Below are 26,022 nucleotides of genomic sequence, written 5' to 3'. Positions count from 1 at the left end.
AAAGCTATTCTACCGCGTTATGTACTTTGGGTTTTATTTTGTAGTTTTTAATACAAGAATAGAAAATCATTTCATATTTTTAAAATGTGTATTCTACCTTTATTACGTTATTGACATATTATTTCATTTTAATCTTACAACCATTCTTGAATTCGTGTCGGTTTTGTTCAAGTAGTTTAGCGAGGTAATTAGGCTTTAAAATCCAACCGCGATCCCCTTGATACACCAAGCGACGGTTTCGGAAGGTAAAAGCTCGAAGGATTAATATATTATTTCTCCTTACGCTACACCCTACATTACCACGTAGCGTGCATTGGGTGATTGAATGAAAGTGAATGTAAAAATTATCGAACTACACGTTATAATAAATGTAAATGCTTTCTCAGCACTTATTGAGAAGTGCCACCTAAACGGATAGTCACATATTTTCGACGGGAGAACAGACCAAAGCACAATCGTTCCCGTCCGACCTTGTAGGAGCCGGCTCGTCGACCTTAAAGACCTCCGTGGGCCGTCCCAGTATATACCAAGTGAAAGGACACTTTATCATAGAAGGCAGAGATAAGGCGTTACGAAGTTCAGTTGGTGATGAAGATCAGGTAATATTGATCAATGTAATATCTAATGAAGATCCTGTCATTTGGCTTTGAAGACATTCTTATTATTTATTTTTCATTCTTATTATTTTGAAGAAGTATATTTTGTAAAACTAAAGTCAATCGCAAATTGAACTACAAATGAGTAAATAAGACCTGAGTTTTGTTGACCAATAATTGAGAGATCGCATTATCGCAACAGTCATCTTTAATATAATGATGATTAGATGATCGCACAACGGAAAAGATTGATTATTTGCAGTTATTTATCATTAAGATCAACATGAACTAAATTCCCGAAGGCGATCAATAAAAAATAGAACTAAGTATATTAATATCTCTTCCAAAAAAAGCCTTTCAAAATGGTTTAAATTACAACCAATTATTGCGCATGTTGCTGGATATTGGAGAACATTTTTATTATCTTTGTTCTCATAATTTAATTTCATCATACTCCGTGGTGACTTCTCGTGAAACACCTCAACCCATAGCGCAATGATCGTAAATATCAGTTTGACGGTAATTTTTCTCCGAATAGCATTACCACTTACTCGAAAAGCTCGATCCACCGTCCATCGTGTGCCAACGGCGTGTGTCATGTGGATCACAAAACATCCACTGCCTGGCTAGTTGCAGTGCTTTTGCCACCTTGACGTTCCCCAGCGAGACCGGTTACGACCCCGGACCTATTCGCCCGGATACCCCACTCAGTAGCTATTCCAGGCCAACCTCACGTACAACCTCGCGATCCACCTGAGCTTACCAATTGCAAGCGCCGGTAAAACCCAAACCGCGCATTCCGATCGGAATGCAGCAACCATCGTCTCAGATCAGCACAGGCAGCAATGAAGCCAATGGCAATGTTTGCTGTTGTCAACTGTTGACGACCCATTAGCAGGCCGACCGTTGAATAAATACATAACGAATGTGGTATAGGCAATTTTTTTGCACCTCCCTCTCTCTCTCTCTCTCTCTCTCTCTCTCTCTCTCTCTCTCTCTCTCTCTCTCTCTCTCTCTCTCTCTCTCTCTCTCTCTCTCTCTTTAGTGCTTCCCAGAACGATCGTCACGTCACTGTGATATTCGCGCACGCGTCAGTCGCACCCGTTTGTCGATGGTGATTTGTTTTTGCACCACGGGCTTTGGCGGAAGGGTGAAGACGATTCTGGTTTTAGTGGCTTTGGCTAGCTTACATGTTTGCTTGGTGGCAAAAAGCAGAGGAGAGGGTGCTAAAAAAGGAGGCTAGCTGAAGTTATAACAAGATTAGCTACTTTGTATCGAGGTAGCAAATTATGCTCCAAGTGTGACAATCTCTATGGGTTATTGTTGCCTCGAAAACTGTGTGAAGTGCGATGGTGAAGGGGAAATGTACAACTGGAAGAAAAGCTAAACTGCAGCAGTGCTGCAATCGATTGATCATCAGTTTATTTTTAAACTTTATGGGAGCAGTTTTTAAATTAAAAAATAGACATAATTGCAGCTTCAGTACTGATAAGATCTGGTGATCTTTTAGTCCAAAAGTATTTGGAGATTAAAACAAACCTAAACAAAATATCCACCGAAACGATCATCACTTATACGACCGTCCAGCTAGTAAGCCTGTGTTTTTTTTATTATTATTTGTTGATTGTCAGTCGTCATTTTCACGATATGGTTTCAATTTTCCTGCACGGTTTGGTGACCCTTAAATGGCTTAATTCATGTATTCCTCTACCACAACTTTGCAACTTTCCTGTTGGTGCCTAGTTGGTTGGTAACTTCAGCATTCATTAAACGATCGTGCAGTTTTCAGATTATTAGCTTTGTGATTTTGATGCTCATTCATTTCATTATAGTTCACTTAGATAATTTGGATTATCAAACATTAAAGTCTGTAATAACTTTTAAATGTATATGCTACGATTGTGCCAAATTTGAATTTTTATAAAATATTGTATGAAACTCTAAAGTTTGACAAGAAAGGATGCCTAAGATCTGTTTTGTGGCAGGTTTCTAGAGCCAAACTGATGATGATAACGTGTTTATTAGAACTTCAAGTATAATTATCAGATTATTCTCTTTTTTATCGTTATTTTTGGCAAACGATCATTGGCTGAAAGCTTTCACATGCATTTTTAAAAATCTGTTTTATTTATTATTATTATGGTTTTGTTTATTAATTCACTGGACAATATAAGTCCCGGAGAATGATCTTAATGCAAATATATAAATATATACATAGTTTATATAAATAAAACAATTACGAGATAGACCAGGACCGTTTTGAGTGCAACCGGTCTTTGAAGGATTATAAGAAGTTGAAATCGAAGAGCAAGTGCACTTCGTTGTATGCTCCGCACATGGAAGTAAGCGGGTCACCTGATCCATAGTTAGTTCGGCGACGACCGATGGCAAGCAATAGGCGTAGGCATAGAGGAACCGCCGGAGTATACAGATCTAGCTGTTGAAGCAGTTTAGTTTAACTCTCATTATACCAATCTATTTGAAACGATTTAATCTCGTATCCTCATATTAGTTAGGAAATGTCCCTTTTAGTACAACTTTGCTTAGCAAATAACGTTAGGGTAGGGAAGGAAAGTATGTTTGGGCAAAAGAGGATTAGAAAATACAACTCAAGTTAAAAAATAATACATTTTACGGATGAAATGAAATAATGGTTCATTGGAGCCAAAAACTAACGACAATGTTATCTACACATGAAGATACATACAGATTTTCTTGTGATTTCACGCTTCAGCAGGGAGCACACAACTCTACACGCTGCAAAAGAGCCTAATATTTGATTTCCTTTTCTAAAAGACTTGCATGGAGAAATCAGCTTCCGTAATCGTCATCTTCTCCGAGTTTCTAGGATCTCTAGAATTGGGGCAATGGCTCCGCCCTCCAAGAAGCAAAGCGCTCTACTTCTAGACCATTTTCCCTTTACTCTTTCGAACCCTTACTTGATTTTGTTTGTGTCGTTTAGATCCCATCCAAACAATCATTTTGATCGTTTCGATCCGTCCCTATTTGAACACCTCAACTGGGGATGAAAATTGTCCCACTGGCCGACTATTTTCCATCTACCAGAAAACAAGTGACACCTTTAGCTACCACGGTCCACTTCTCAGGTACGATCCGGTTGCCGTTTTGTTGCCGACAAAACGATCGCGACAAATCTGCCACACTCGCCACTGTCTTTGCCGACTGGCACGATTGCGCCGACAACATCAGCACCACCCATGGTCACTTTCTCCCAACCCCCCCAGGCTCGAAAGTGGCCTTGACAAGTGGTGCTTTTTGGATTCGTTTTGGCAAAAAAAAAAACCGCGCCGTTTGTGGCGGCGGCACGGTTTATACGCCATGATGCGCCGTCAACCGTTCAACAATCCTTCCATCGACTTCTGTTGTTTTTCCATCGATAGTACTTTTGTTTTAACTGTTATTTTCTCTGTCTCTGCTGGAAGATTGTTTCTTTTCGTTTCGTTTTTGGTGTCTGGGTGCTTATGCAATGCCTGCATCAAGCAACGGGCAGCGGCCTTTCACTTGCGGTCACGGTTCGGCAGCCGTTGAAGTTCGTTGAAGTGTCCGGAAAATTGTCTCCCATCGGATCGAAACCGATCGGATTGGGTGCGTATCCCGTACGATCGGGTGTGAACGAGCGTTTCGGGGTTTTTATGGTGCAGCTAGAGCGAGGGCAGTAAAACCTCCTCCTTATCATGCTATCCCTGGGGTGTTTGATGAGATTCGCACCCTTATTAGGTTCAGAGGGCTTTAGGTGCTTACCGGTGGGTCCGTTCCGGCGGCGATGCTTAACGAGGCCCAGCGTCGGAAGTCGATTTAAGTAGGTTTACGCTGATGCATCATTGGCTTTTAAATGCTGTGTTTCCCTTCCGGGCTTAAAATGACACGCAGGGTGGGAAGTTTTGTACTTATAGCCAATGGAATGGTTGATTTTTTCATAAAAAAGCATAGTTTTAATGAAATTATTGAACAGAGTAAATGATACATAGAAAAAACATACCAAAAATATACATAGTTGGACGGTCATGTTCATGTATAACCACATAAATTGACCATAAATCTATGCGAAACATTAAATTTGTAGGGCGTATCGCAATTTTATGATTCGGAAGACCCTTTACATAAAAACACCTGTCAATATTGTACCGTTATAAATCCACCATTATTGCATGGTTAATAAATCAACCAATTTTTCAATTTTTCCATTCATCCATCTCATTTTATCAAAGTGTTTATGGAATTACTTTTTATATTGATTATATACCAAAACTTGTATAAGAGAGATTGTTTTATTGGCATTCGCCCTTATTGTGTTCTTACAGTTGGAATGCTGTAGAATTAACAGGAAAGTTTCAATTGATTAATTGTTCAATTCAAATGTTAAATAGGCTTATTTTGCCTTGATGTCAATCGGCAAAAAATAATCTTTCAAGTGAACTTTTACGTATGAATAAATTGTTCTACGAGATGAATTTATTATTTATTGATTTACGAGATCTGTCTAATGGGTTTTAGTTCCAATTCGTACCAATTTGAGGACAGGTATGCCAGAGACAACAATATTCGCTTCAATAACCTGTTAAAGTTTCTAAAATTTAGCTCCCATTCATAGAAATATTTGGGAGCTCGAATACTTCCTTATTAAGTGGTTTCTGTTACAAGTTTCTACTATAGCCAGTTTTCAACATATTTATCTTATTTATTATGAGACAATAATTATGAAAAATATTATTTTTATAATGTTAAAAACCAACGATTTCTGAAAATTATGAATTATTTCTTAAAAAATCCAATTGGTTTTTACATAAAAAAGAGTTAATATTTATTGTTTATAATGACAAACTTATTATTACATATTGTTTGTATTCTCTACAGTTAAAGAGATATGCTAGCTGTGTTAATATTAGAATTCATATGTGTATTCTAATTTTTCGAAGATAAGATATTTTGTTACGTTAAGATAGCAATAAGTTAGAATAATCGCAGCATTAGTTAAATTTATTGTGATAAGTATGCTAAAATCTTCTATATTCCTGAATACTACGTAATTTATAACTATAACATATATTTGCGAAGAATAAAAACTGCTTATGAAGTAATGCAAATCAGATAGATCATCAAAATATCTGACATTAAATGAACCTCAAATCTCTACACCTAAGTTAATACCTAAATGGAACGTTTTTACCATTATGATGTGAATTCCACATATATATGTATATGATTTGTATATTAAAGATTAGGGCTCGACTCCTTACGGAATCGAGACGGACAAAAATTCTCTATAGACTCATTAGAGTATCCCTCTCCACGGAAATCTTTAGTAAAAGGCGAAAGATTTATTCGACAGCTGAAGAGAGATCAGAGTGCCGAAAACCGCTTCGAACCATTGACCGCATGCCACACGAACATGCTTCTCTAGCGATGCATAAAAGTATCTTCTTTGCCTACCCTTTCAAACACCCTTCCAACGAATAGAACGCAAAGTGAGAATAGAATAACGGTAGAGAGAATCGAAAATGCGAGAGAAGCGTGTTACCCGTGTTTCGCGAGCATTTCGCAACACGGGTGTATGAGGACAGACCGATAAAAACAAAACCACAGCGCCACTTTTACTGCACCAATTTGTAAGCTTTTACGTTTAATCGTCCTGCTTTGTTTTATTGTACTAACATTTTAAAAATCCAATTGTACAAATAAATAAAAATTATTATGAATAATTACATAAATAAATGCGCTCGCATATATGAGGATTGAACTAAAGCATACACAAATGTGTATACTATATTCAATCGTCGCTACGTCGTGTACTATCTGGTTCCCTTGCTTAGTACCAGCAGGTAGTGGTACAGATACATCGCCCGAACAGGAAAACAAGATTTGATTATTTTTCCAAGTTTAAAATTTGAAACATAAATTAAAAAGTACGATTCTCTCCTTGTTTTCTTAAGACTTTTTCTAAATTGAGTTTAAATTCATGCACACAATTGAGCTTTCCTTTTATCCCAAAGTATTCCCTTTCTTTTTTTGTGCTTCGCGTTACCGATCCAGTGATGTTGTGGAGTTTAATCTACGACAAAGAAAGGAGCGAACACAGCATCAGCATGTAGATATGTAAATGTGCTATTATTAGCTATTGCCCCAGATAGACACTTTGTGTTAGGTGCTAGCGGCAAAGCATCGTAGCGAAAATGCGCCAAATGTAGAATAGTTTTTGCTTGCATTTTTATTCCATATTTAGTTTGCCTGGCTTCTTGGCTTTGGCACAAGCATCTTTAAAAAATAAGGGGTGATTTGAACTCCTTGCCCTATTTTTCTCTTATAAATAAGGGTACAGTTCCTTCGCTGCGTTGCTATTTCAACCCTCGAATGTTTGTACGGAATGTTTCACCGTAAGGAAGCTCAAGGTCAACCACAATCCGCTATCCTTTATGCATCGCTAGAGAAGCATGTTCGTGTGGCATGCGGTCAATGGTTCGGAGCGGTTTTCGGCACTCTGATCTCTCTTCAGCTGTCGAATAAATCTTTCGCCTTTTACTAAAGATTTCCGTGGAGAGGGATACTCTAATGAGTCTATAGAGAATTTTTGTCCGTCTCGATTCCGTAAGGAGTCGAGCCCTAATTTTCAATACAAAATATATTTCGAAAATCAATTTGTGCATTACAGCTTTACTCTAGATTCTTGTTCAAGTTGTTGGTAAGACTAATTTGAATGAGTGTTGATTTATCAAGATTGTCATCTCATATGTTTTCTTCTGAAAGCAGAATTTCTAATTTTATCACACTACTTGAGCTTACGTTATGTTAGTTTGTACGATTTATTAAGGGAAAATGTGAAATATTCCCGAAATTCTCAATCAAACAAAGGGCAAACCAAATATTTTTGGATATTTTTCTCCAAAAATTAAAAATGGCGTAAAAGACTCTCTAGGTTCACGGGATTTTAAAACAATAGCATTGAAAATCTTATGAAGAAGCTCGCATGAAAACAAATTCCGTGCGATTGGTGGCGCATTAAGATGATTGTATTCGTTGAATAAAATAATTCAGTTAATTTTTATCAGTTATTCTTGTGACTTTGAGCTTCACAAAAATGTAAACATGCATCACACACATACCCCACCGTTTAATGTAACCGAAAACCGGTTCCGGACGTGTACACACCTTTAAAAAAAAATAACCCCCCTTCAGCTCCAAATCATCTGCCCAAATCCGTTTGAAAGTCTAATCGAGCAAGCGGAAAATCTCACGGTTTCCAATCACGATCTTGCCCTGTCGATCGATCGTCGATCTCCTTCCCCTCCACTCGAACAAAGCACGCCGGTTTTTCAGCAGCGTGGTGGAAGGAAATCAAGGGACTGCCTCCCGATCAGTGCCGGTCACCGATTCATTGCCGGACCGGGACCGGAACTTGAAGCTCGTCGGCCGCGGGAGACGGCCTTCATTAGATCTTATACACCCCAAAAACCTTCACCGGGGGGGGGGGGGGGGGGGGAGCATCCGACAAATCACATCGACAAAAGCATGCGTGCAAATATTTGGGTCGCATCCCATCGAGCCAGCACCGACCGCCGACCCTTACACGGAGCGATCCGTCCGATCATCATCCGGCGGTGGTGGCACCTCCTCCTCGCAACCGCAAAAACTGAGCACGCACGCATTCACAAAAAAAAACGAAGAAAGAACGCCGAACAAGCTGTTTGATGCTGATGAAGATGATGGTGCCGCCTGATGGGCCGGAAGTGATGACCCGCGAATGGGCCGAGGGATCGTGTTCAGATGGAATTTTTGCAGCCGTGGAGACGCTGATTTCCACCCCACACCGGTCGTTGCAAAACTGGCGTTCTCGCGTTCGATGACAATTAATTTGAAGGAGAGGAGCGATGGGACAAAAACAAGGCGACAGGTGGTATGGGCGTAAAAAGCATCATTGATATGGGCTTCCGGTGATGCTTTGGATGGTGGTCAAGTGGGTCAAGAATGTGCGTGTGCCTTCTCGCGGTGTGTGTGTGTGTGGTTAATGGGTGAGGAATGTGAGCATTGGATTGAAAGGGGGTATTAAACGTTCTTGCAGAGGGCTTTGATAAGAAAGCAAACTGAACGATGTAGAGCAATAAAGAGAGGAATTGTTTAATAGTTTCCTTTGCATTTCCGTTTGATGGTAGGTAATGTTGGTTCAATGTTTAAATTTCAATAGAATCTAGACTTTGTTTTTAATTTTATTTCAAAGATGTATTCCTTATTTCAGTTCAAGCTTGTGATGTGTTTATGTGTAATTTGTATTTTGACAACAATCAGTTACTTTCTATTTAGAATTTATTTTAGCCATGCATCATTATTGCTTTCTGTATTCTATTCTATATGTTATGGGGCTTTTGTAATATTTATCGTTTCCTATGTGCCAGCATGACCGTAACCATATGTTTTTATTGTTTTGAAATCTTTTTCTTTGCATTGACAAGTTTTCTTTTTCAATTGCATTGTTCCTCTCAATCATCTTGTTTGGGCATTTCATTTAATTGCTTTTTCCATCAAATGTGTTTTTCTGCTAAATTGTGTATTGATTTTATCTAAAAATTACAGTAAATTTGTTCCATAACAGTATCTTGTTCCTGCAAATACAAAATTTAATATCGGTAAACAATGACATACAGTGGCGACAAGTAGTTTTTTGCAAATATTTTAGCTTATTCCCTAAGCTTGACTAAAACTTTTGATGCCATTCGATAGATTATGCTGGTGAGCATCAATGGCTGTTGAAGCGTTATTTTTGTGTGACATTACTAAGTAAAACAATATACCACAACCCATAATAATGAAGAATACAATGCTTTAAATTGTACATTACAATAGGATTTAGAATAGGAATAATTCATTATTTACATGTACAGCCGGAGAAGGAATGTGGGCCTCATTCCTCATGAGAACTTAGTTATGAGCTCCACTGTGTTATTGTTGTTTATTTATGTATAAGTGTCAATTATGGTGATTTTGATTTTCTTTTACCAGAATAGGAAAGTAAAAGTATATTAATGTTTTCTTTAAAAAACTCAAAAAGTTGAAGTAACCTTCAAAATTCAGATATTTCCAAAATTTGGCGAAAAGGTTGAGTGTAGTTTAATTTAATAAAGCACTACATGTACTACTACCATTACTTATCTCGATGTAGCCAGATTCAATTTGAGACTGTTTGAACACAAAAACGATATCGAACAATCATTTGAGATAGAAAGCATTTTTTTAAATAAAAAAAATCAATTTTACTGTCACTATAAAATGTAAAGCATCCAGAGTTTATTCGCCATCTTACGCTCTCTTGATTTCGTATAAAATCTCCCCTGCTATCCCTCTCTCCTCATCACGCACACATAACGATATTGAAAAGAGATCTGTCATCGAACCGAATGGCACGATAATTGATTTCCTTCCCATTTCGAACGAATCAATTTCATCCACACATCAACCTCTCGCTTTCGGTTCGGTTGTCAGTAGTAGTGTACGCTGGAAATGCTTTCCCGCAGTCCCAACCGTACGGTCAATGTGCGTTCACTGTGCAATGTCCGGCGCATTACAACGCGGGCGTTTAATTTTTCAAAACCCAATTAAACTGCTCCCGGACCGTGCGTGATAACAGGCGTCCGACGGTGTTCTACTATCGCTCAAAGTGCCTGTCCAATTTCTTTTGTTAGATTGTTTGGCTTTTTTCCCCCGTTTCCTTTCCTTTCTATTTGATGACATTTGATGACTGAGGCAACATACACTTACACACACACACATACTTACACGAAAATGTGGCGTTCTTGTGTACTTAGTTGATTTGTTTCGCATAATTGTATTGCGTTGAGCTTTTGGGGGAGGGTCAAACATTGTCGTCTAGCAGATGGTTTGAGGATGAATAGTGGCACCGATTAGTTAGTATATGTCCAGATGACAGTAATGTTGACACTTTACTATAACATTGGTTTCCTTTGACAAGCTCAATAAACGTCCTATTGTATCCGTTAATGGTCTGATATTGACTGCATACGTCTTATTCTTTGCTTTTCATGTTTAAGGATTCGTTTTACGATTTATTGAAGATTCCAACAATTTTTAAATAGATGATACAAAAAATGCCTGCCAAATAAACAATAATAATGGAAATTATGTTTAAAAAAATAGAATAATGTAATCAAGTAAAAAACAAATTAGAGCAACTACTAAAATAGAATAATTTAACAACTAAAGCTATTTAAATTAATATTTTTTCAATCATTATAGTTTCAGTACTTTTTTTCCTTTTAGAAATATAATAAAAACACTTCTAATTGTTTAAGTCGTAATGATCAATTCAATTAAATGATTCAATTGAAAAAAGCGTTATTTTAAAATACATTAATATTATTCCCAATAATCCTAAAATCGATTTTGCTCTATTTTCTAAACGTTTTATCAATATGCCCTATGAACATCCCTCTGTTCCTTTGATCCCGACCTGATGCGTATTGATATCCGGTAGATGACGAACGGCCGGTTGACCAGCAGCTCCCTTCCCTTTGACCACAAGCCCACAGAAGGTCCAATGACCCAATTACGAGCATGACTTGGGACAAATTATTATGTCAGCGCAAGCGACCCGAAGGCACGTGCCTATTAAAGCTCGAGCAGGCAGGCACGGCGTACGACGCCATCATCGCCTCTGGTTTGCCTATCATCGCCGCTTGTCGTGTGCTTGTTTGCCTTTATTGTTTTGGCTACATTCCCGACCAAAAAGGCCCTTCACTGCTGCTGCTTTTTTTTTTTTTTGCTCGCTCTCATTACTTTTGTTTTAACTGTATTTATGTCTATTGTTTTCCAACCCTCCAGCTTTCCTGCCACCAAGCGTGTGGGGTGTGTGTGTGCCAAGCACTTGGATCTTTCGCTTCCCATTTATTGCGCACGAGATTTATGCTTGCGTGTGGGGTAATTTTCCCATTGTCAGGGTAGGAGAGGGACACGCGGGGCGTAAAAGTTTTTGTTTTTGTGCCAATCAAATTTTATTACGAAGCCACACACGCCGACAGAGGGAGGGACAGCAAATGGAGCAGAATAAGAGACATTCGGCCACTTTAAAGAGGCTAGATGTACTAGAGCGGGGAGGGGTTCGTCCGTTCGTTCGTTCGATCGATCGATCGATCGAACTGTCTTCGGCAAAACTAGGCCAACAGAATCTTTTCCGGTCGGGTGGTTTGGGTTAGTTCCTTTTTATTTTTCTCAAACGAACACATTTGGGTGCAATGGTTTTTTTGTGTTGTTGCTGACGAGTAATAGGGCACCCGGTGCCCTAATGGGAGTTTCCGGTCCGTGTAACACAATGTCATTATGATGAGCGCGTGTTTTGGTTTTTGGAGAGATGTTATGGAATGTACGTTAGCCAATTAATGCCCGGTGAAGGGAACATCAATATGCGTGAATGTGCCAGTACATGCGAGTGTGTATGTGTTTGTATGTAAATGTAATAATTAATATTTGCTCTCCTTATTCAGCAGTACCTGCACCTGGCCTTGTGGTCATCATTTTTCCCTGAATAAAGGTACAGCTTTCCTTCCCTCTTTTTTGCATGCAAAATGCTTGTGTTATACTGCTATACGGTAAGGATGCCGAAGGACAACAGTTTGCTTTCCTTTATGCATCGCTAGAGAAGCATGTTCGTGTGGCATGCGGTCAATGGTTCGGAGCGGTTTTCGGCACTCTGATCTCTCTTCAGCTGTCGAATAAATCTTTCGCCTTTTACTAAAGATTTCCGTGGAGAGGGATACTCTAATGAGTCTATAGAGAATTTTTGTCCGTCTCGATTCCGTAAGGAGTCGAGCCCCTAGTCTGATACAATAATATATTGAACAGTTGGGACATTCCCAACATGGACCTTCCTCAACTTGACACTCAGTCCAAGCGTATATGCCGGCCTGTACAGGCATTCTTAATTTTCAAGGTTTTAGGCGTTTAATAAACTTAAATTAATTCACAATCATTAATAGTAATTTCCATCGGCGAGTAATATTTCTTATTCTATTCAAGTGGAAATTTAATCTATTATCAAAGCATATAAACACACCTATTAGTATGTATTATTCTTGTAAGAAAGGGTTGCCTTAAATCAAACTGTTTACATTAGCGTGAACTATGCACTGTTACATGAGTTCTATACTACCAAGGTTTCGATGTGCTTGTTATATACTATAAGAAATTATCTATTTGTTTCACTAAATTATCTATATGTTTAATTAAAAGTTCAGCTCATTGTTTTGGGGATAACTATTACGCTTGAGAACATGAGTTTGTTAAGTTGGTTGTACAGTCGTTGCCGTAACACATTTAGGCTCAAAGGCATCCATTTTTGACAGTGCATGACAATTTTTGTCTTTAAGTCAACAATTTTTATTCTCGTAGGAATGATAATAAATTTACAATGTATTTGAGCAGATTTATGACAACTGTAATTTGAAAATTAAAAAATACTGCAAAACTGTGTAATTTGATTATCTGTACGTGAAAAACTTATAAGATTCAATAAATTAATAGTTTATTGTTTACATAGTTTACACCCGAAAACTCTTTTTCCTCTTTTAAAACTTTGAAAATTAAAACTTTAAAGTCCTTGAATTTAATTATTAATTACTTAACTTGAATGGAATTATTTTCGAACACACAAATGCAAATATAACGTAAAAATTAAAAAAAAAATGCAAAAATTGATGCCGTAGAGTAAAAAAATGGATGCACACTGTTTAAAATTGATGCCAAACAGGCAAGCGCTGTCAAAAATTGAAAAAAATAGATGAGTTACAGCCAAAACATAGCGACAATGATAGAAAGGTTTGTTTTTAGTTTGTGTACATTAAACTTAAAGAAAATTTAAAAGAAGATATCCGATTATTATTATTTACACTAGATATATGTATTTTAGACCTATGATAGACCTACGATAGACACGCATGAACACATGAAGAAAATTTACGTTTCTATTTAGAAACAAAAAAAAAATAAATGGAAGCGCTCATTTTTAATATTGTATTTTTGTTTTACATAGTGTATGACTCATTCATAATTTTATTCAAAAAAGCTATTTTTTATTTGATCTTGTTCCTATTGCTGTTGAAATAGAGAATCGTACTTATCATCTGCTCTAGAGGAAATGCTCTAAATTATACCATTCAAAATAGGGCAATAGTTCAATTGGTTTCTTTTTTTTACAATTAAACTGTAACCTAATTATTGCACGCACAGAGGGTACATCACTCCTTAGCGTGCACAAAAATCAACGCTTTATCGCACAAAAATCAACACCCCAAATGAACATCCGTTTGCCGGTCAACATTAATTCCTCATATCGCACCGGATGGCCCCGTGAGATGATTGGTGATCTTTACACCTCTCTCTGATGAGTGTTATTCTTCTCTGCTCTGAAAAAAATCCACTTCAACCATAACACTTTTCCACGCTTTTAAAGGCCAAGAGATGATTACGTGCATATAAAAAAATCGGTATCAATCCCGCCCCATTGGTGCATCTTCAGTTTCGATAGCCCCCGAAACAGGTCGGTTTGAGGTGCTGGTTTCTTCTGACCCTTTTTTGCTGCTCAATATATCGAACGATGGACGGATTGGTGGTTAAGGTTGTGAACCGTTTATCTTAAAATGGTTCGGCTTCTCCGTTTTTGCCTGCACGTCCAGTGAAAACCATGTGAGGCCGGCATGACATGGGAGGTCAAAAACGGGTTCGCGGTTTGCATCCATCATCCACGGGTGAAACTTACATAGAAACGGTAGCATCTTCTCAAAACTGGACAGGCGTGCAGCGTGTTTACGGTCGATCACGGCATCAAGATTCTTTTTTTTTTTGGTAGGATTTATGAATGATTCTAGCTTTCAACCTGCCAGTCAGTGTTGCCCACTCGAAACAGTTTCATACGGTTGACCTGCTTTTCAAATGAAAAAAAAAAAAACCACATCGGTATCGATTTGTTACGATGGATGATGTTCTTTTGGGAGTAATTTAATAAAAAAAAATAGTATCGGATTGATACCTTCCATCAATCCGATACTATTTTTTTGTGTGTATCCAATAGAACGGTAAGGCTACGCAATATCTTCGAAGTTCGAACAGAACAAAGACAAAATAAAAAAAAATCCTATTATTTGTGTAGAAATTGTCTATTTAAGGATTTAAATTATTTATTTAAATTGCACACTATGTATCATACAGCAATCACAAAAAGCAGGTTTAAAGCAGCTAGAGATATTTTTAATCAATATCGGCTTGGACATACTCTGGAAATGAAATATTGCACAGAATAGCTTCTAGGGTACAAGAAGATAGTTAAGGAACGATATTTTAAAGTAATTTACAGTAATCAGTAATTTTCCTATCGCTGTAATTGGAAAAAAATCTGATAAACAGAGTAAAGAAATCTATTAAAAACTGTAAGATCATACCTTCTAAAATCTTTTATTTTTTTGTCTAGTCAGTGCTTTATGCATAATTTTGATGAATTTATTTGATATGGAATGAATTAAATCAGCATTACGACAAACTCAATCCTGGTTCTTATTTTTGTTATGGGTATTGTTACTGCTGTGACTGATTGGGGTTTCTTACGTTGAAGTTCTTTAAATGATTGCTTCAAGCCGCAAAACCCTTTGTGAGATTGTGTACCGCGCTTGTGATATCAAGGGCGAAGGTTGTCTTAAGCATGACGACGTTCTGAAAACAACTGTTGCGCTTGTCCTGTCAAATGCTGCAGTTGCGTTCAACGTTGCTACACTTGCTAAATCAAGTAAACCACCCTGTTATATTATTTTAATTATTCTGTTGATTTTTCTTGAGACCAGATGAAACGACTCAAACCACTTTTTTTCGGAAAACATGGCACTAAACAACTATTATTAAATAAAGATTAATTTTCTCCTACAGCACTTTATTTGCTTCTAAACAAATCCACCACCAGCATGAGAATGTTTGTTCCAAGATTGGACAATAATTTGCCTTTTTTTGTATCTTTTCCTTTTTTGTACATTTTGTTTTTTTTTTTTTATTTTTTTTTATTGACCATACACATGTATGTAATGTATATTAAATTAAATAATAAATATTGCTTTAAATTAAAATTGATTTTTAAATATAACAACCTTTCACTGTATTGGTAGAATTATGCGTTTTTTAAGGCAAACCTGTGTATATCATGTTGCGGATATGAAATATCGTTTAAAAAAACATGACCAAAATCACATTCCACAACATCCCTAGCGTAAACATTGCTACCAATAATGTAAAAAAAACCACGGCGTGTTGGCACGTGTAAACCCAAAAGCTGTAAAAACTATTGGCACTTGCTCGCGAAACAAACACAAAAACACAAAAAGGGGGGCGCCATCGATTGGAATGATATTTCAATTTACTGCCGAACGCCGAACTCCGAAGTGCATCTATCGGGCGTGGTAGTGGCGGTATTTGTATGCAGATTTAATTGAATCCTAGATTCTAGCGTAGCCGTTCCACCGTACCTACCCGTGCAGGATAAATCAATTGGAATCAATTTAACAGGAGGGAGCACTCTAAAGGTGGGGTGAAGCGTGGGTTCAATTTGGGTTAATGAAATCAACCAAAATCGGTGCAAAAATGCATCTGAAAAAAAAAAGAAGGGCTAGAGTGTTTTTTCAGCTTTTTCTTTTGGTCCCTAGTTTTGCTCACTATAGCCAATGCATGTGTGTGTGTGTGTGCATCGAAGTGCAGCCAAATCGAGATGAGAACTATTAATCTGGGGAAATGCAATTTTCCGTAGCATGAGCGCAGCGGATATGCAAATTGCTCTCGCCCGAACGGACGTTTGTGAAAGAGTTGACGGGTTGACGGTGATAAAAAGCAGTCACAATGTCACATCGATCGTTGCTGTAACAAATCACGCTAGTAGTAAGGACAATTGTGCTCTGCCGAAAAGAGTTCCCGAAACACACGACACGGGCAAGTGCAATCGATAAGGAGGATATGGAGAGGTCCCTTTTCATGTTTGCAGCGTAAATTTAATAGCCCACACATGTACGCACACACACTGGAATAGTATGAGTAGAATCGTTTTGTGCTATGCTATCATTTTGCACCAACACAAAAAGTGGTATCGCAGATCGTTTAACTTGAACTATACACCCAGGAACAACGCTGCAGCCTACACGGTGGATGAACTTTGTGACGTTGGTTTCATCCATCACGACGCGGTTCGCGATTTTTCCAATCAATTTTCACAACGAATCCGCTCGGAGCAGTGTGATCGACCCTCATGTTGCCCTCATGACAAAATTGTAGCTCTTCGGTCAGAAGAAACGCTGTAGGTTCAGCGGACTGGCAACCTGTAGCACGTCAAACTTGATTTTCGTCTCTACAACAGTGTACCGTTCATAGGATCCAAAAGTTTCAAGTATAGATTTTTGCAGAATGTTAGTACTGTTTTGGAACAAACTTATAAAAGTTTTTCTTTCCTTGTTTGTTTTTATAGTCATTTTTGTTCAGTTCTCCTTTTTTGTAGTTTTTAGGTTACTTTATCAATGTTTTTTATGATTTAGTTTTTAGTTTTTTTTATAGTTTGTTATTCTTTTTTTTAGTTTTTATGTATTTTTATCCCTTTTTTTATTTTTTTGTGTATGTACCTTTGTTTGATTCATTTCAATTTCAACAAGCGTGATAATTATACTTTCGTTCTTCATTATGTTTCATATTTAGACATTTTTGGTTTTATCGTTATTGTTAACTTATTTTCTTGTATTTACTCTTTCTGTTATTTGCTTTTCATTACTTGTTCTTAGTATTATTGGTATTGGTGATGTAATTATTCGCTTGTTTCTTCTTTTCTGAATTATTTGATTTGTATCTTTCTTTATCTCTATACTCCTCCCCGAAACATTGTTTTTGAGTTTTCATTCATCAGAAATCAAATGTTAGCAATAACTTCAACATGGCCGCTAATAATATGTAACCATCCTATAAAAGTAATGAGTGAACCTGGCATTATTTGCTCCATACTGGTTTCCCTGGCTTCTCGATACACTGCATCCGGTCAATCATTGCGTCAATCATAGCTCAAGCGCTCAGTATCGGTGCACTGTACCTGTACCTTAATTCGGATTCCCGCACGCTCGAAATGCGGAGCGCTTCCAGAACCGGAAAGCGGATCGGTGGTGCACCTAAGAATCACGGTGCAAAAACTTGCAGCAAAACCAGAATGCCTCCGGCCGGATGTGTCAAACGAAACTAATGCAAACCCGGATTGATCGGAAATGAAACGGACCCGTTGGCCCCATGCTCCATGGCGCCTAGAACACGGGAACCGCCGGTCGGGACAATCATCATCATTGTCATAGCAAGTGGATGAGTTCGTTGCTCGTTGTGTTATGCTTGTCTCGCTTGTATTGCGTGGAAAGAATGGAAACGGAACGTGGCAACAATGTTCATGTAAGACCGCAGCACGCACGCACGGTACCGAACGATGGACGGTGTAACGGACGATGGCATGGTTTGCTCATTTAGCAGAAAACTAATAATTACGGAAGATCGGTACATGTGCAGCTTGCAGCTTGCAGCGGATCATGCCTGCTATAAGGTGGTTCTGGTCAGCATCGTCGCGCTCTGATAAACGCGGAGCGCGGGCATGTTTCTGGTTGACTTTTCGGTCTGTGTAGCACATTTGTACGAACGAGCAAAACAAAACAACGCAAAAACTACACGGCAAACACGTTTGGGGGGGGGGGGGGGAACAATAGCAAAGCGAGAACGCTATTATGATAGATGGATGGAAATTATGACGAATTGAAGGTAGTGGGTTTGTGGTTTGGTTTTAGTTGCGATTTCTATTTTATTTGCCTTCGAGGGAATAAAGTTTTGAAGGCAGAACAGCTTTATGGTAACATATTTATACAGGAAATGTATCTTGTGTTTTAGACTGGAACCACAACATTCTATGTCGTTTATCGCATTTATCACTGTATCATGGCATCACTGTCTTATATTGTGTGTATTTGATCTCAGAAAGTTGTTTCGTTGCTTAATATCCTCAAGTGACAGCCTCCTCGTCAAAATGCTATATAAGTTTAAATAAGAAAAAAAGGAAACTTAACAATTTATTGAAAATTATATATTTGGCGTATTTTAACGTGATACAGATCAGTGGACTTTTACTGATAGTAAAGGTTTTATACGGTACTATCTGGTCGGGTAGGAGTAGACCGATGACAAGAACAACATAATTCTGATTCTCAAATATCACTTGGACTGAAGTTACTTTAAAAAGTGTGAGTTTTGGATTATGTGGCTTGAAAGTCATCCTGAATTATCTCAAATTCTTTGGAGCAGCCAAAGCATTGTTCTATAAAATACCCAATAATTACATTGGTGATCTATGTACACAGTTTTCGCGGTCGGTTTATAATGTTAACAGCATTATTCAATACCCGCAAGATGTTTTTCAGCAACACCGCTATCACAATTAAATTAAAGCTATTGACCCGGAAACAGTGTAATGGAAGCCGGGATTTGAAATGATATAGTTTTCATTAAGATAGCATCACTTCTACATAGATCATTTCCACAACAGAAGATCGATCGTTAAATTGGACGTGTACACGTGTAAACAGGCAAGCGGAAAGATACGTCGTTAACACTAAAGCATCTGAAGTTTTAACGACACGAAATTTGATCGTAACATTCATGCTATCGCTAATGGGGGCCTTCACGATTCTAGTTAGTTTTTTTTTGTATGGAGTTTGACAGTTGGAGGCTGAAATCATGTAAACACTCCATACAAAACCACACAAAAAACTAGCCTGCAATTTTCAGTCTAGATTATTCTAGCCACAAAGCTAGAATTAGATTCGAGTACCTGCTCGAAAGCACGGTGTTGTTTACATTTACCCCAAGGTGCATTAAGGAGATCAGGTGATGGAATCTGGAATCAAAGTGTATGTAGTCCAGGTGGTCTCATAGCATTTTTTTATAACCAATTTTGAACATCACTTTTTGACAGAACGAGTGAAAACTTTTGCTCCAACGAGCTTTCTGGAGGCTTGACTTAATGTTTTGAATACTAAAAACACTCTTAAAATCTTCATTCAGAAGCAGAAGCGATAAAAATTACCCTTCTAAATTCATACACCTTGGGATAAGCCCACCTGTATATTATACTCACGTAGATAGCTGCTCAAAAACTGCTATACCGGTGTCCCCCAAGATACGACTGTATTTGGGACCGAAACAATGTCCCAAAGCAAGGCGTAAGTCGAAAAAATCGTTTGTCGAATATCTATGAATATAAAGTTTATAACCGAAGTTGAAGAGTTGGAATCTATGATATCGTGTATTTTATTTAAAATAATGTTCGATAATGTAATAATTATATTTTAAAAGCTGTACACAATATAGATATTCAAGATAGGGTAATTGTGAAATCTTTGGAAATGTGTGTATAACAGTTATCAGCCCAGAAATTCAAAAAAATACATCAATTTCTGGTCAATGACAACTTTCAACTGTCAAAATCAAAATCGTCGTATCTGCGAATCGTCGTAACTCGGGGGACGCCTGTACAATGCAAACAGCTGACAGGCTGAAATTTCAGCCTACGAGCTTCAAACGGAAAGGGCCCCAATCATGGAGTAATATCGAAAGAGCTAGCGTAAGAACAACTGGAAAACTATGATACAGCAGTTTTCTGTAAATGTAGTCTCTAAGGCATGATGCTTAATGAGGTCCTTTTTTATCAATTTGAGAGAAAATTTAATAAATTCTGATTAACTTTCATAGCACAGGAGACTGTATTCAAAATTGGCAAAATATTTGTATTACTTTAAGCTGAGATATACAGCTTTAGATACAAAATACCTAACAACCTTACCTTAGTCATTTCAATCCAAGAGAAGAGCATAAAGTGCACAAAATGTGTGTCATTGAGTTGAAATTTGATGATAGTTTGGCAGCAACTGGTACTTTCCAGTGTAAAAATTGAGACACTCTCTCGAAATTTGATTCCTCGAAAGCAACATTTTCTCATGTTTGGTTCGATAAGTTTTATTTAAACAACTTCCGTACAAAGTCTTACATTTTTGAATAGTAAAATTTATGTTACCAGCATAACATTTGCTTCGTGTTTTACACGAAACTGTTGCCATTGCTGTGGTCGAAGTTGCGTCACGAATCAATGTGGAATGAATATTTGCACGATTCCTTCGATTGCCATCACATTCTTCACCCGTTTGGGGCAAAACCACAGCACAGCGGCACCGCGGAAAGTGCGCAAAGTATCGATAATCCGCATATCCGTTTGACAAGGTCGTGGCTTTATCAACCCCCCTGCACCACCGTCAGCTTCACGACGCGTGTTCCGAATTTCACGATCAACCGAAATGCGTGAAGCGATGGTGGAAATATGAGCTCGAATGGGAGCTGAGGGAAGGGTAAGCGGAATTGAAGTGCAAAAGTATGCCAACGATTTTGCAATAAGCTACCGGCATTGCCATCGATACAGTGGCGGCGAAATCAATATTCAACGGCTGCCTGTCACCAGCAGCCATTCGCAGGCGAACGTTGCCCTCGGGCGGGTGCGTACGCGAGCGAAAAACTTTGCGACCGACTAACCGGCAAGACAAACCGGGCTCGAGTTCTTGGAACTGCCCTTCCTCAACACTGCAAGCAAAAAAAAAAAAAAAACACACCGCAGCGTCACAAGAGCGTCAGCTTTTACGAGTACACACAGGCCGCTGTCGCTGATGTCATCCGGGGGACCACAGCTTACAGTCTTTTCGGCGCGTCAGGTGAAGAAAGCAGCAACCGCGGGACAACTTGGGCTTGGGTTGGGACAAATTGGATTTACTAAGAAGATGGTTTGTAAGGGGCGGATGGATGTAAAATTGCTTTAATTCGAAATCTGTTATCAAATTACGTTTACTCAGCCACTCGACACAAACCACGAGTCCTGATGATGAAAGGTGTGGTGCAAATTGTCCAATCAAACCCGTGTGCCGCTGATTGTTGCACCTTGAAGGCGGGAGGGAGTGTGGCGCTTTGCAGGGGCGGCGACAGGCGACAGTTGACTGAACTGCGCAGTAGTTCATAACGAGGCTGGAAAGGAAATTTGATTAATGTGACCCAATAATTCGGGTGGTTTGTGTAATTAGGAACAACACGTCACAAACGATAGAGGGAGGCATTGGCAGGGTTGATAAGATGCAAAGTGAGGATTGCAAAAGTTTTTGCAAATGTTAGCAATGGGCTGTTGTATTTCGGGGCGTTGGAGCTTTTTCAGAGGCTAATTAAAGACAATGTTTTTTTTAATGTTGTTTATTAGTTCTTTCTGTGACAAATCGTGCTCGTTAGCGTTTGTCAACATTTTTAGCACCATTTACCATAGCATTTCTGTGAAATTGTACATTAAAAAAACATTATAATTATCAAAGGATGGAATTGATTAATTTATGCTTGAAACGAGGAAGTAAAAATCTGTAATTAAATAAAAACTAAAAAAAAATCTGTTATAAATGGTTGGCTGTAACACTACATGAACGATTTCATCGTGCAAAGCGGTGGATTAACAGGAATATTGATTGTTAAAAATCATTAAAATTTAAGCTATTTTTAAGAATCTTTTTACGCTATTCCAACTCTAGGTTTCTCTCTTGTTAAACACAGTTTTGTGACATACAAGAATCCACAGTTTTACTCGTTAAGGGGAAACCCTAGAGCGTGAAGTTAAATTTAACTTTTATGACAATGTGAAATAAGCTGCTTCGCGCCATTGTTCTTTCCATTTAAATGTAACAAATTTTTATCCACAATAATAATAAAAAATAAAACTCTACATAAAGGTCGCTCAAACCTTCATAAAATGGATTAAAACATATCAGATGGGCACAACAGTGTTCCTTTTTTAAACATATTTAAATATTTCCATATAATTTTCCCCACACCAAGCGATGGTGGAATGGTTACAAACCTGTTGCATGAAGTAAATAAACATAAATATAAGGAAATAAATTAAGTAACCAATGTCTTAAATACTTCATGCAATTTTTTCGGAAAAAAAATCGCTACATTTAGCTGTATTTTGACACAATTGAAGAATACCACAAAGGATTTTCGAGTTTGAATTCCAGAAACTAGATTAAAATTAGGTAACGAAAAAAAAAGTTATTACAAATAGTATTATGTTATACAAAATCTGTCCAGTTATTAAAAACAATTTAGGACATCAGAATTGCACTGTATTGCCCGTAACAGTAATCTTTTTTTAGATTTTCAGTCAAGTTGCATGATTAAGCATTTGCTGTCAACTAAAAGAAACTATAAAATATTTACAAATATCGCCTCAGTACAGCGTTTTGAATACGATTGACACTTACTGCATACTTTAAACCTTTATTTACCTTGCTTGATTTAAAGCGAAAGAATACTCTAATTTCTTGCGTGGTATTTTTACAAAGTGGCGAGTTTAAATTGGTTATAAATAGAACTACAAACAAATCATGAAAATTTCATCCTAATTATGTACTTTTAAATAAATAAAATAACACACACTTTAAATAGTGTCAAACAACGAAGCCAACGATAGTTTCTTGACTGATCGTGGGTAAAACACCATAAAAGTAGTGACATTTTCAGAATTAATCCATCGATTAGCATTCGGTGGTAAAGAGTGATTCACTGCTTTACTCAGTTGAAGCTGAGGCTCGTTCTAAAGTGGCTCCAGTCTCAAACCGGTGCGATAATATTAACGATTGATGACTATTCTTTCGTGGAAAATTAGCACCTGACGCGAGGTACTTACGTATAATGAAGTTCGACACGATTCCCTCATCATATAAACACATCTCAGGCTCAGTAGCATGACGCTTCGCTTTATTTAGCACACAATATGATGTTAAACCCAGCAAAACACACGTCATCGGGGTTGGTTTAAAGGGAGACGGCATCGTGCAGCATCGTTCAGCTTCTCAAACTCTTTTCGTTAGTTTGCAACCGGTTTCTCATCATCCAATCCAGCTTAGCAATCCCGAATGTTCTCCAGCTGTTTATCGACGGCACGTGGTGGTGGAAGCCCTTAGTTCGCTCGCCATCGACAGTGTGCGATCTTACGGATGTGCTGTAGCAAATATTTTATTGCCAAGCGAGTGATAAAATGCTGTTCTGGGGGAATTCTAAGGAAGGTTATTTCCTCTAGCACACGTCAGCAAGCACGTGGTTAAAAATGAGAGGAATGATAAGCTCGGCTCCGTTTAGTGAGAGCTATTTATTTAAATTGTAGCTCATTCGATGGGGATGAAGTTTAAAGCATATATGAAGACTTAATGACTCAGCTTAAGGGAATAGGAATGTTAATGTTATCATGCAACAAAATATCATTTATTGAGTTGACTCAAATGATGTTTAAAATTCAAACTTTAGTTTTATAGCTTCAAATGAGTATCATCCATACACGTACGTCCCGTGTACGTTACCATTCAGTTTTCTTCTTCTTCTTCTTCTTCTTCTTCTTCTTCTTCTTCTTATGATATTCATGCTAATAAATGTGATCCCTCCACGTGGCGTCCAACTAGACACGCTCAGCAACTAACGCTTCTCGCCACCAAACCCAAATGCTCTACACTGCTTGACTTTTAAGCCTGCTGCACTAAAACTGTGGTCGATTTGTGTGTTATCAGTGTAAACATAGTTTCAGTTTTCCAATTGACCCCAACTTGTACCAGTGGCCCTGGGAGGGGGAAGCCGGCTGGAGGTTATCTGAGACGAACGTGAATGAGATTATTTATGAAAATGAATTAGGAGGCCTTCGCAAACATAATCATTGCCAGAAGAGTCCACTATCTCCAGCTGGATGGATGATTATTTTTAGTTTTTTTTGTCCGAAAAAACAGAGTTTAAAACCTCCGAATGTTTATTTAATCATTTTTATGGGATTTTTTGTTGCTGTTTGAAACACTTCTTTGTGGCATCCTCTTGTGCACATAAAATACGATTCCCAAATGTTTACCAAAACCAATTTGGTCGCACGTAATCAGCTAATTGGGTCTAGTTTTACATCTGACCGATCGGCCCCATAGGGTCTGCCCCATAGTGGGTGATCTAAGATGGGGACATGGAAAAAAACGCACCCCAGCCCAGCTGAATCCATCCCTTGCACAACGCACGCAACGTCCTATTTAATAACACGCAGCACATTTGTAACTCAAAGGGGAGCGATAGAGGGGAAAAAATATGATTAAACATGTAAAAAATGTTTCCCTCCTTATAATATATAAAAACGGCCACATTGTTGCATTTTCGGTTACTCAATCACTTACAGCTCGTTTTGGGCCTGACACACAAAGTGGTTCCAAATGGTTGTGTCGGGCGAGCGGAAGCATTTCCATGCCATTTGCTGGGTGCCCGATTCCCAAAATCGCTGCCTCGCGCTGCCTCGCTTCATGTGTTGCATTTTCCGCCCGCTGAGCAGCCGTTCTCTGTTCATTTTTTCTACCGAGTGAGAGCGCTCATGGGGGAAGGAGAAAAATCGAAAAGTGTAAAACAGCTTCCAAATTAAATTGAAAATGCACCCGCGAAGCGACGCGTCCATCGACCATCGATTGACCGCGTGCGCGCGTTACGTCGTTATCATCGAAGCGGTTCCGTTCACTTCCGCGCTCGATTCCGGGTTTTTAAGGGGGACGGGGTGATGGGTGGGGGAGATGGGTCAAAAGTGCGCCAGAAAAGTGTTATTTCGACTGGCCGCGTGGCCACTTTTGGGGAATGAATTTTCATTGCACATCTTTTCGTCGCCGGAAAGTGATAAAGCTTGCGGTGCGAGAAAATTTAAAGCAAAAAGCAAAACGGGGTAAAAGGTGAAGAAATGATAATTAGCGAATGATAATAATTTTTACACCACCCGCAAATGTGAAAGTTTTTCCACACTTTTGCGGGGAGGTTGATTACCCACAATCGGTGGAAATTCCTTTTTCGTTTCAGCCAGCAAACAAAGAAGGAAAGTGAAATGGTGTGCAATATTGTTCAGTGACGAATTAAAACCCAGTTCGGGTTTTCATCGCTGCTGCTTAACCATCATCTTTCTAGCCATAATTTTTTGTATTATTTTTGTTGCGTGTTTTTCATGATTCTCTTTTTCTTCTCTTATTTTTCCGTTCCATGTTTGCTCTTTATTGTTTATCTTTAACGCGAGCGAACCAAAACTATTTGCTGTGGGTTGCATCATCGTATGGGAAATCGGGCGGTTGTTTGTGCGAGGGTGGTTTGCATTTGTTTTTTTTTGTTGAAAATGTTGTTCACACAATTTAATTCTTTTATTGTGTTTTCTCTGCCGCCAGTGGTTGTCAACGATTTGAGTATGAAATAGAAACAATTTGATTTTTTTGGTAGTTTTTTCGACTGCAGTATAAACTCT

At 38.3% G+C, this 26,022-nt stretch overlaps 3 non-coding genes across 3 annotated transcripts; 2 read left to right on the top strand and 1 right to left on the bottom strand.

Annotated features, from left to right (window-relative positions):
* Nucleotides 1–5,846: 5,846 nt before the first annotated feature.
* Nucleotides 5,847–5,966, bottom strand: LOC121598132. Its single transcript, XR_006005525.1, has one exon. It is a non-coding gene; the product is annotated as a U5 spliceosomal RNA (small nuclear RNA).
* A 1,121-nt stretch (nt 5,967–7,087) lies between these two features.
* Nucleotides 7,088–7,207, top strand: LOC121598131. The gene has a single exon (XR_006005524.1). It is a non-coding gene; the product is annotated as a U5 spliceosomal RNA (small nuclear RNA).
* Nucleotides 7,208–12,301: 5,094 nt separating this feature from the next.
* LOC121598130 lies at nt 12,302–12,421 on the top strand. Its single transcript, XR_006005523.1, has one exon. It is a non-coding gene; the product is annotated as a U5 spliceosomal RNA (small nuclear RNA).
* The last annotated feature ends 13,601 nt before the right edge of the window (nt 12,422–26,022 follow it).

This window comes from Anopheles merus, chromosome 3R, assembly GCF_017562075.2.
Source record: "Anopheles merus strain MAF chromosome 3R, AmerM5.1, whole genome shotgun sequence".
Classification (NCBI taxonomy): domain Eukaryota; kingdom Metazoa; phylum Arthropoda; class Insecta; order Diptera; family Culicidae; genus Anopheles; species Anopheles merus.
Note: the sequence above shows the minus strand (reverse complement) of the source record. Positions and strands in the feature narration are given on the sequence as shown.